At 36.4% G+C, this 11,279-nt stretch overlaps 1 pseudogene; it reads left to right on the top strand.

The window, feature by feature from the left end:
• Window positions 1–4,611: 4,611 nt before the first annotated feature.
• LOC116878703 lies at window positions 4,612–5,042 on the top strand (annotated as a pseudogene).
• The last annotated feature ends 6,237 nt before the right edge of the window (window positions 5,043–11,279 follow it).

Here is an 11,279-nt window from a genome sequence, read left to right as displayed (position 1 = left end):
TCCCCATCTTACAGACACTTGGTATGTTCAGGCTTTTACATTTTTTTTAACAGTTTGTATGGTGTAATTGTATCTCATTTTAGTTTAGATTTATATTTCCCTGATTTGTTCTTCTTGGAATTGCCTTTTCATATTTAGGGATTTGGGGGACATTCAAAATATAAGAGCTTTTGTCTTTAATAAATTCTATAAAATTTCACTATCTCTTCTAATATGACTTCTCTTTTTTCTCTTTATTCTGTCTAGAATACTTTGCTATATAGAACTTAACACTCTATCCTGTATGCCACTCAATGTTTCTCAGATTTTCATTCGTATTTGTCTCTTTTTGATATTTCTGTGTAATCTCTTTAGATACCAGTTCACTACTTATTTCTTCAGTTATGCCCAAAGAAGAATACCATCTCTAAATTCCTAATTTCAATCTTCGACTGGTTTCTAATAGGCTTACTTCATTTTTTCAGATTAGCTAATTCATTTTGATAGCACTTTTTTTCATATTACTTTTAGTGTCCTCTTATAATATTTCATTAAACTCAATGGGTATATTTATTTTATTTTATATTCTGTGTATCTGATCATTCAAAATTGGTGGTCTATATGCACCTCATTTTGCAGACATCTTTTTGTTTTTAACTATAGTATATTATTACTATCATTTATAAAAATGGAATGTTAAATATTCTAGGTATATGTTCACATTATTAGCAAATAGAGATAATCTCTATTTTTCTGATATTAGTTATTTCATGTTTTTTGCCAAATTGCACTTACCAATAGCTCTAAAATAGTGTTGACTGCTATTTTCTAATCATGTCTATTTCCTCCATTACAAATGCTATATGCTAACAAACTGTACATAAATAGACAAAGGTCATCAAAAAAACCCACAAAATGCAAACAAAATGTACATTTATTATCCAGCAAGCATTGTCAATGAATTACATGTGCCATATTACTTGGATACCTCTAAAGAAAACTTAGACACAAATACATAAAGGATTAAAAGGTGTTAAATATTTCTCTTACCCAAACTGTCATGACAAAGGCAAAAATGATTGAAAAAGACATAGTACACAAGGATAAAGACAATGTGTAAAGGAAGTTACTTTAACACAACTTTGGAAACTAGGAAGGAGGTGGATGACTGGTGTATTAGTTTCCAATGATTGTTTTAAACAATTATTATAAACTTGATGTCTTAAAATAACACCCATTATTCTCTTACACTTCTGAAGGTTAGAAATCCAAAATGGTTTCACTAACCTAAACCAAGTTTCTGGCAGAGTTGTGCATCCTTGGGAAGCTCTATGGTGTATTTCTGGGTATTAGAGCTGCATTCCTTGGTTCAGGACCCCACCTTCCATCTTCAAAGCTACAAGCAAAGTATCTTCAAATCTGTTTCATTATCCCATTACTGTCTTCCTCTTCTGAAGTAAAAAAAATCGTCCCTCAGACTCCCCTTGTAAAAAATACCAGCAATTACATTTAGGGATCATCTGTATAAAACAAGATAATTTCCCCATCTCAAGATCCTTAACTGAATCACATCTGCAATGCCCCCCTATGCCTTGTAAAGTTACACTCCCAAGTTCCATGGATTAGGTCCTCAATAATATTTTGAGGCTATTATTCAACCTATCACATGTGGTAGACTAACACATCAAAGCTGAAAATTACACAGTCAGTAAGGAAAGCAACAGAAGCAGGAGATTTCGTCACAGAACCACAGTAGGGAACAGTGATTAAAGCCATCTACAATTGGAGGTAACTAATGCGATAGAAGTCAGGAGAATTGGTTAGCTATGGGATATCATTAGATTCCTCAGATCACTTTCTCAAATGTTAACAGTCAGGTCACGTCTCCAGTCTAAAGCAGTGGACTCAGGGACACTGCATATTACTAAGAGCAATGACACCACATGAAAAATGAATAGTTATTAATTATCATTGAAGCCCGTTTTCCCAATCAGCTCTAAGAATGCTTATAGAAAGGCTGATACATCCTGGGCTGGAGGATAAATGAATATTCTTAATGGAGACATACAGGGACAACAGAAGAACAAAAGATACTGACTCATGTGAATCTCCCAGTAAAACAAAAGTTTAAATATCACATAGTAGATCACACCAATGGACAAAACCCACATACACACACATACCTTTGGATCAATTTTTTATGTCTGTTTTCTAAATCCTAACAGAAGATCATGTATAACCAGACATTTGAAGAAAGCCTCTAATATAAAGACTAAAGTAAACAAAGGGGAAAAAGAAAAGAATCTTAGCAAAGAAGCAAAAGACTTTCTTCTTAAACTAGCACTTTAGATCTTCAGAGAGATTAGAATTATTATACTCATAAAATGAGAACATGAGATAATTTTTTAAAATGCCATGCACAGAAAACAATAAAAATCTTGGAAGGTAAAATCATGACAGTATAAAAGGAATTCTAATAGAAAGGTTAAAGACAAAGATGAAGAAACCTCTCAAAAAGCAGAAAAAAGGGAAAGACTAGAATATTAAACCAGGACTTAAAACGCTGAACATTTACAATTCCAGGAAAAAGGGTAAGAAAATATAGAGAAAAGAAAATTATCAGAGGTAAATGTTCAACATTTTCTCCAAGCTGGAGCCCATGAATTCTTCAAGAGGGATCATCAAGTCCTCAGCATAATGGTTACACAGATATACATAAAAACGTATCACTGTGAAATTTCAGAATACATGGGGGCACAGAGAAAATTCTAGAAGTTTCCCAAGAGAAATTACAAGAGCCCACATTGCAGAATCAGAATGACATCAGACTTCTCAACAAAAATGCTATAAGCTAGAACACAGTGGAGCAATGCCTTCAAAATTTTCAGGGAAACGAATTTCCAACTAAGAATTGTATACTCAGCCAAACTATTAAATTAAGTAGGATAGCTGAAGTTAAAAGAGTTAAAATTTTAGTAATTTTACCGCCCATGCATTCTATTTAAGGAAGCTACAGGAGAATGTAATCAATTACAATGAAGAGGTTAACAAAGAAGGAAGAAAACAGGGGGTCCAAGCAACAAAGGACACACACACACACACACACACACACACACACGAAAAGAGAAAAGAAAAGAAAAAAGTTTCCACCAATTCATGGTGATGAGACACCTAGGACAGTTTTCTCAACTGAGTGTGATTTGGTCTCCCAGAGGACATGTAACAATGTCTGGTGACAATTTATTATCTCAGGTTGGGCAGTGGGGAGAGTACTACTGGCATCTAGTGGATAGAGGCCACAGATGCTGCCAAACATCCCACACCACGCAGGGACAAGGCCCTACAACAAATAATTATCCAACCCCAAATGTCAATAACACTGAGGAAGTTGAGAAGTTCAGTTCTAGGCTAGTAGCTGTGCAGCAAGGGCGAAACAGGAACCAGGACAACTTAAACAGATTCTGGATTCATTCTGTGGTCAATTTAGAACCACTGACATCTTAGATCTAAGCCTCAGAAAGTATCTTTTAACAGATGGACAACATTATGATATAACGTGAGCAGTGTGGTTACAGAGGCAGGCAGAAAGTACTTGACACAACTGAGCCATTTTCCTTGACTCTAATTGATATATTACTAATTTTTGGCCTAATAGAAAATATTTCTCATGATCCTGCCACAAACTCACATTGCAACTTTATCTTCCATCAGTCTTTTCTCCCACATGGTATGATTTTTTTAACGTAGAGCAACTGAATTCTCCATTCATTGCTCATGCTGTTCTCTGCTCCTTAATTTCTCTGTCCACCTTGTTCTCCCCAGGGAATTCATTATCAACATCCAAAACTAAGCTCTGAAAGTTAATAAGCAATCAATTAAAAATGAATAAAATGGCTCCTCAATGGCAATGCATTCTTATTCTTAAATAATACATATTAATCATGTAAACTTTCGGTTTATGTATTCTTTAAGGGGATTCCAACTACTGTGATCAACAAACCCCAAAATGTACAATAGCTCAAACATAATAGAAGTTTCTTGCTCACTCTCATAAAATCCAAATTCCAAATGAGTAGGTGCCTCCCCTCTCAGAAGTAATTTAGAGGTCCAGGCACCTTCTATTTTGCAGTTCCTCCTTCTTGGCTGCCAATTTTAATGTGCTCATCAGCATTAAAGAGGTAAATGGGTAAAAGCACTCAGAATAATATAGTGGAGGTCTTTATGGTCCAGGCCTGTACATGACATACATCGCTGTCACTTACTTTGCATTGGCTAAAACACAGCCATATGGCCACACTACAGGAGCGGAGGCTGGGAAATATCCACCTGCCTGCCTGAGAAGAAGAACAAAGTGCTGGTTAATAGATAGCCAGTCTCTGCCATGGTGTGGTTCTGAAAACTTCTTTACTACTGTTCAGAAACAAAATACCAGGAGATTTGGTTATTGTAAGGCATACAGCTTATTTGTAAGGCACATAGCTATTGAAATCACACAGCTGAACGCCAGCGAATGGAAACATTAAGATAGAAACATTAAGGAATAAACGAAAAGTCCCTGAATTGCAAAGAATAGAATAAAGAAGGTCAGATGAACAGATAGTGTCAATTACACACAAGCAGTATCTTGAAGCAATGGACTGTGGGGCCCAGTCGGCCACCAGACTGCTCTTCTGCCTGCCTTGTGGAAATGGGCTGATGGTGGAGGGGGAACAGCGCTGCCCCTGCAGCACCTGTCCTGAGATGTGTAAAACATCACCCCCGAGGTAACAAATCGGAAGTATCCAAAGCTGGAAGAAGTGGATGATGTGCTTGGTGGAGTAGCTACCTGAGAGATGTTGACTCTACTGTAGTCAGGTTCTAAACGTGAACGTCTTCATGCCTATTTTATGCAGTTTTGGACCTGCTCTGCAGAAGAGCGCCTGACTGCCTTGTACAAATGCTGCAGTGCTCCGTGTGGATACCGCCAGAGGACTAGGGCCAGGCCCGCCCATCTGTGTCAGTGTCTGTTTACCTTGTCCCCAGAGGTGGGTTTCCAGCCTGAGAGTGTGAACTGTGTGTCCTGACAGTCTTTGCTGGTGTGGCAGAAAGTGAACCCTTTTAGGGCAGCTGGCCAGGAAGTCAGCAAATGCAGCCCATCTGCCAATCAGTGGATGAGCTCATTCATGTCAGGGGAGAATCTGTGGGTGGGGAAGGGTATTCATAACTCAGTGCACTGTTTAATGTCCCGTTCATTTGTCTTTTACACATATTAGGTAATTGACATTCTCTCACCATCAACCCTCTTAAATATTTACCCTGTTTGCACAACTAAATAATAAAGTAAAACTTTGTAACTTAGTTAAAAAAAAAAAAAAAGAAAAAAGAAAGGAAAAGAAATGGTGGAGAGCAAGGAGGTAAACCTTGCCATAGGAAGCAAAGAGATTGCTCCTCTTTTTCCTCTGAGTCAGGAAACGAAGAAACAGGAAAACCAACTTTGTGAAGGAAGTTAAACAGATGCAAAGATGGCTAGGAAATAACCTGAAATGCTGAAGGGGAATTTTCTTAATACCGGAGGGATTTCTTCATATGGTGTTGAGTGTGTAAGTTGAACTGTCCACAAAATGATTGTAGCTGAGGATTTTTGTGTATGAGGATCTTATTAAGGTATTCGTGTGATCTTTTATTAAGACCTTTGTGCTGGGCATTTTGCTAATTTCTGAGTTCTTAAAATACCACTTTGAGATGGGTGCTACTATGTTGAGGTTTTTTGCAGGGAGTAAGTCAGTTGTCAGGTGTCACAGAGGTAGATAAGAGTTTGGGCTAAAATTGGAATCTTGGTCAGGTTACCTCCAGGGTCCTTTAAACATTTACTCACAATCACTGCTATCATTTGTTGTTGTTGCTTATCTGTTGGTCTGTTTGTTTTTTTCTTAATCCAGTCTACCAATTAAGTTATAGTGACATTATACTTCAATATTGATATTTAAGTTAATATGCCTCCAATCTTTAATCTAATACAGATTTTTTTATACTATAAATTATTTTTTGGTGTTCATTAAAATAGTGATTATCAATCCAGTAGCCAAAACCAGATGCAGGGCTTTGGAGATAAATTTGAAGAAAAAAAAGAGGAACAATTAAGAAGAGGATAAGTTAAATGGTCTCTTGAAGTTCTTCCTGGTTCTAGGAATCTATCTTTAAATATAAGATTTTTAAGCAAAAATAGGTCTTTAAAACTTTTCTCAGAAAATTTAATTTAGAATAGTTGTCAAAAACCATATAAGTTGTGAATTTTTAAAACTCCACTAGAAATAGAAACTACTACCAACCTTAATTTTAAAAAGTGTCCTGAGAATTCTCATTAGGATACATATTCCATAAAATGAATTTTTATGAAGCAATTAATTTGGGAAAAGTGTCACAACTAACATTTCATTGCTACTATGTATTTAGACTTGTTAGTTCTTTCTTTTACAAATCATGTTAGCAAAACATCAGTACAAATACATATTTAAGAAACTCTGTGCTCTAATTAAGAAAACTGGAATTTAAATAAAACAAGTCTCCCAAGCATCTCATACTTAGAATATCCTTTCACCTTGAGAACCACAAAAATAAGCTCAGTTATTTGAAATGCTTGGAATATATGCTGGCCACTCCCAGTGCTCAGCTAACAAAGTTCCTTCATAATGGAATTTAAATGTCCCTTCAGTGAAATCTTTCCTGACCCTCCCAGAGAATATCAGGTAAATGGTGCCAGGACTCTGAAAAAGATTCAGAGGAAAGAGTATCATGACTGTTTATCAGTATCTTCTGTGAACACAGATAAAAGGGATTTACTTAACTAGTTTTTGCTCATATTAGAATACCTTTTTTTTTTTTTTTTTACGAAGAGGGTATATGTAGTCTTTGAACCCAACATTTTTACTCCATACTCAGCAAGTTTTCTCTCCTTCAAAACAGAAATGATTCTGCAAATGCCAGAGATTTCAGGATACCATCCTAATTTAATTGCGTAAACACAAGTCAACCCTAGCTAGCCTTGCTGCCTAGCCAGGCTTATAGTAGCTCTTTCCTTTTCTTCTCCAAATGGAATTTCCAACTCAACTTGCCCTATCTCTTGATGTTTCTTACATGTTTCTGCTAAAATGTTGCTATATGATTATGCATTTCATTGCTTTTGCTTAATCATAGCTTAAAGGAGGCCACTTGCCATGAAATCACTAAAAAATTAGTGATTTTTATATATTATATATATATATATACCTGATTATTATACATATATATATATATATATATATATATATACCTGATTTTATTGAGTAAACGACATTTTATTGAGTATACGACATCATTTAACTCTAGATTTTGATTGTGGTTAAAGAGAAACATCTGAGATTCTGTTCTATGATAGTTCTTCCAGTGGTCAGGGTAAATACCCTTAGATTACAAATTCCTTAATAATAAGAACTTCTTCCTTGTGAAGAGCCTGGTGCAAAATAGACTATCAGAAGAATTCACTGCATGACCAGGTCAATAGATCAATGACTAAGATCAATTACTAACGCAGAGCATTCTTTCTTTGCAATGGTTACTAATATGTTGCTTTTATTTAATAAAGCACAAAATTCTTCCAAATGAGATTTTCCATTTTGACCAGCCATTTTATACAACATTGTAAATGAGACATAACTTTATTTCAACCAATTCCTAAGTCCAAAAATCAATGTATTAATAGAGAAGCTGAACATTAATCTTAGAGAAGGACCTACTTTTTTTTGAATTAACGCAAAGGCCATGAGAACCTGACATCTTGATCCATCTGGTCAGACATAAATGTCCTTATAATGATACTCTGGAAAGTTACTTTTGAAATCCCATTTGGTTAGACTGCGTAATGAGAGTGGCACCAAGGGTTGCAGTCTGTATCACATCCCCATTCCCTAGAGATGGATCATCTTTTGAAGCATTTGAAAACTTAAAAATAGATTCTTGTATAGAAATTGTATTACCCCATCTCGTGTCCTTTTCCAAAGACTGCATGTTGCTGAGGAAATTTTGTGGAAGTCTTTTAATCTGATTTGTGTCTAATAAACTGACACTGCAAGTGTCTTTGTAATTGTTGAGGAAACACTGCCCACTCAATGGTTAGAACTCAAACCAGATACCCCTCCCACTGGACAGATATTTACTTCCTTGAAACCCAGAATGATTCACTGCTATTTTCAGCTATAAGACACCAGTGAGGTAATTGGGTATGAAACCTTAATATCTTTCGCTATTTCTAATCAGCACTTGAACCCATGTTCAAGGAGAAGGCCCAGAAGGGAGAGAGACAGAAACTGGTCCCCTTACCACCCTCCTGAGATGTGCTGTCTACAGTTAAATACTTCAGTTTATTTCCTCTGCAAATCAATTTGACACAGCTGAAGTCTGGTGCATTCAGTTGCCTTTTCAATTATTTCTTTAGAACCCAAACTCAAAGATAAGCACTTTTGGAAAAAAACAGCTAAACAAATCCATTGCTTGCATTACAGCAAACTCTTTCAGACAGAAAATGCAGTCAACAGAGATCATCCTACTGAGTTGCAGACGTCTAAAATGTCACTTCTACAGGATATTTCCCTCCAGGAGAGATTTTGGTTTTGCTTCCCCAGATACCTTCTTTGGCCCTAGCAGCCTACAGTCATTTTATTTTTTTTTTTTTTTTTTTTAAAGATTTTTTTTATTTATTTGACAGAGAGATCACAAGCAGGCAGAGAAGCAGGCAGAGAGAGAGAGGAGGAAGCAGGCTCCCTGCTGAGCAGAGAGCCCGATGCGGGGCTCGATCCCAGGACTCTGAGATCATGACCCGAGCCGAAGGCAGCGGCTTAACCCACTGAGCCACCCAGGCGCCCCACCTAGCAGCCTACAGTCATTTTAAATTAAAGGCAATGTCTGTGCTGAAAGGGGGCAATGGTGACTCCCTCTTGTAAGGGGAACATGGAGGAAGATTCATAAGCAACTCTAATAAATGGAAAGTCCAGCTAGAAGCCTCAGGCTGGAATGAATTTTACTCTTTGCTGTGTCAGCCAAAGGCTGTGTAGCTTCAGTGAGCTCTATTTTTGGAATCATAGAGCTGATGCTACAAATCATCATGAGGTTATCTTACCAACTGTACTAAAATTTCCATTCCTTGTATCACTTTGGAGCCGGTTGCCCTTAAAATGTAGCAAGGATATTTGTTTGGCAAAAGCAAACAGAACTGTGCTTACTGACAATGAAACTATTTTGCAAACAACGGAATATACTGAATAATATCAGGGGAAGCTGGTAAAACTTTTGGTTATTCTGTTTTTTGAGTTATGATTAGGGCACAAACAAGAGTTTCAATCCCGACTGCCTGATTTGTAACCTAAAGAGTCCTCTGTTTACCATCTTTGTGTTTTAGTGTCTTTATGATGAAATGGGATAGTGTATCACTTCAGGAGGTTACCACAAATATGCAATGAGGCGATGCATGTAATGCATTTGCAGGCTACGTGACATACATAAAGCACTAAAAACACTAGGTCTCATCTCTTCCTCCTTTGCTGAGTAATCATGGCTCACATTCAAAAGAGCTTTTTATTGGTGAGGAGATTTCTGAAATCACCGATCATTTTTCATGGTGCTGCTTAGTCTGTCTTTAGTGTTTTCTTCTTGGTTTTCCTGTGATATAGTTCTAGTAGATCAAAATAACACAACGCTTAGACTATTATTCTTACTTTGACATTTTGATTGTAGTTCCAACCAAATATTTGAAGTAATGGAAGGATCTAAGTTAACCATTAAATTAACCATTAAGGAGCCACCTGGATAGCTCAGCTGGTTGAGTGTCCGACTTCGGGTTTCAGCTCAGGTCATGATCTCAGGGTTATGAGACTGAGACCCGTATTGGGCTCTGTGCTCAGTGTGGAGTCTGCTTGAGATTTTCTCTCGCTCTCTCTCCCTCCCCTCCCCACTTGTATTCTCTCTCTCTCTAAAATAAATAAATATTTTTAAAAGATTAACTACTAATGCCTCTCAGAGTCTCTGGACTCCAGGAAACAAACTGAGGGTTATAGAAGGGACAGGATATTAAGGAGGGCACATGTCATGATGAGCACTAGGTGTTAAACACAACTAATGACTCATTGAACACTACATCAAAAACTAATGATATACTATATGTTGGCTAACTGAACATAATAAAAAAATTAACCATTAAAACACACTAGATTAAAAATTAGGCTTCTAGTCTAGCTCACTGTGTGCAGTTATTTTGGAATTTATAAGTTATTTTACAGAAAGCTGTTTTGTCATTTGATTCTTATAACACCATGAGTTTATGTGGGTACTTCCCCCCCTAGAATAAGTAAATTGAGAATCCCAGCAATAAAATCACTTATATAAGAACAAACACAAAATTATAAAAACAGGATTAGAAACTCAAGTCCCCTAAATTGAAAAAAAAAACATTTTGTTCTTTTTCCCCTCATAGCATACAATATGTCTTCCTGTCTACCTGGGTCCCTTTGAGCAGGTCACATGATCTTTCTCTATCTCAAGGAGGAATAATTATACTTGACTATTTCACCAGAGTATTTGAAGGATAAATGAAAATAAGTTATATGAAAAATTTTGAAAAGCTCCCTATGACCTCATTCTGACACTGTGGAAGATAATATGAATTTGACAATTTTTATCATACATATAGAAGATGATAAAGAAGAATAGGTCAGCTGTTTTCCAAAACAAAATTCTAAATGGTAGAAGAGTTTGCAGCTATATCCTCTCCTGTGAATTATGCTTGTGATTATGAAAGAAATGTTAAGAGATCCTAGAAAACATGTGTATCAGATGTCTATTGCAGCTTAAGAACTGAGTGAATCAGGGTTCTCCAAAGAAAGAGAGCCAAGAAGAGATACATAGATATGTTTAAGAGGAGAGAATACCAGTAGTCACTAATTTATCCAAAATCTGTAAAACCTCTAGTCTCCTTCCCTCCAGCTTTCTATTCTCTCCTGTGAATTGTGCAATAACCCCATTTCTCATTTTACTTCCAATTAGTTCAAAGTGATAAAAATCAAGACACATTCTTAACATTTTTCATTGCCTAGAGTAAAAGGTAGCTACATACATGTTTAAAGGCATTTAAAATTTCAGCATTTGTCTCTTAATTTTTGAGGTTGGGCTTGGGGGAGTGAGGGTGAGGACTGGAAAGAATACCTACAAACATCCTGAGAACCCACCTTAGGAAGTCTGTGTTTAAACTTATGCTACATATTTTATTAGAAGAGCTACATTGGAAATTTTACTTA

This window comes from Lontra canadensis, unplaced genomic scaffold (genome assembly GCF_010015895.1).
Source record: "Lontra canadensis isolate GAN:19392208 unplaced genomic scaffold, GSC_riverotter_1.0 scaffold2, whole genome shotgun sequence".
NCBI lineage: Eukaryota > Metazoa > Chordata > Mammalia > Carnivora > Mustelidae > Lontra > Lontra canadensis.
Note: the sequence above shows the minus strand (reverse complement) of the source record. Positions and strands in the feature narration are given on the sequence as shown.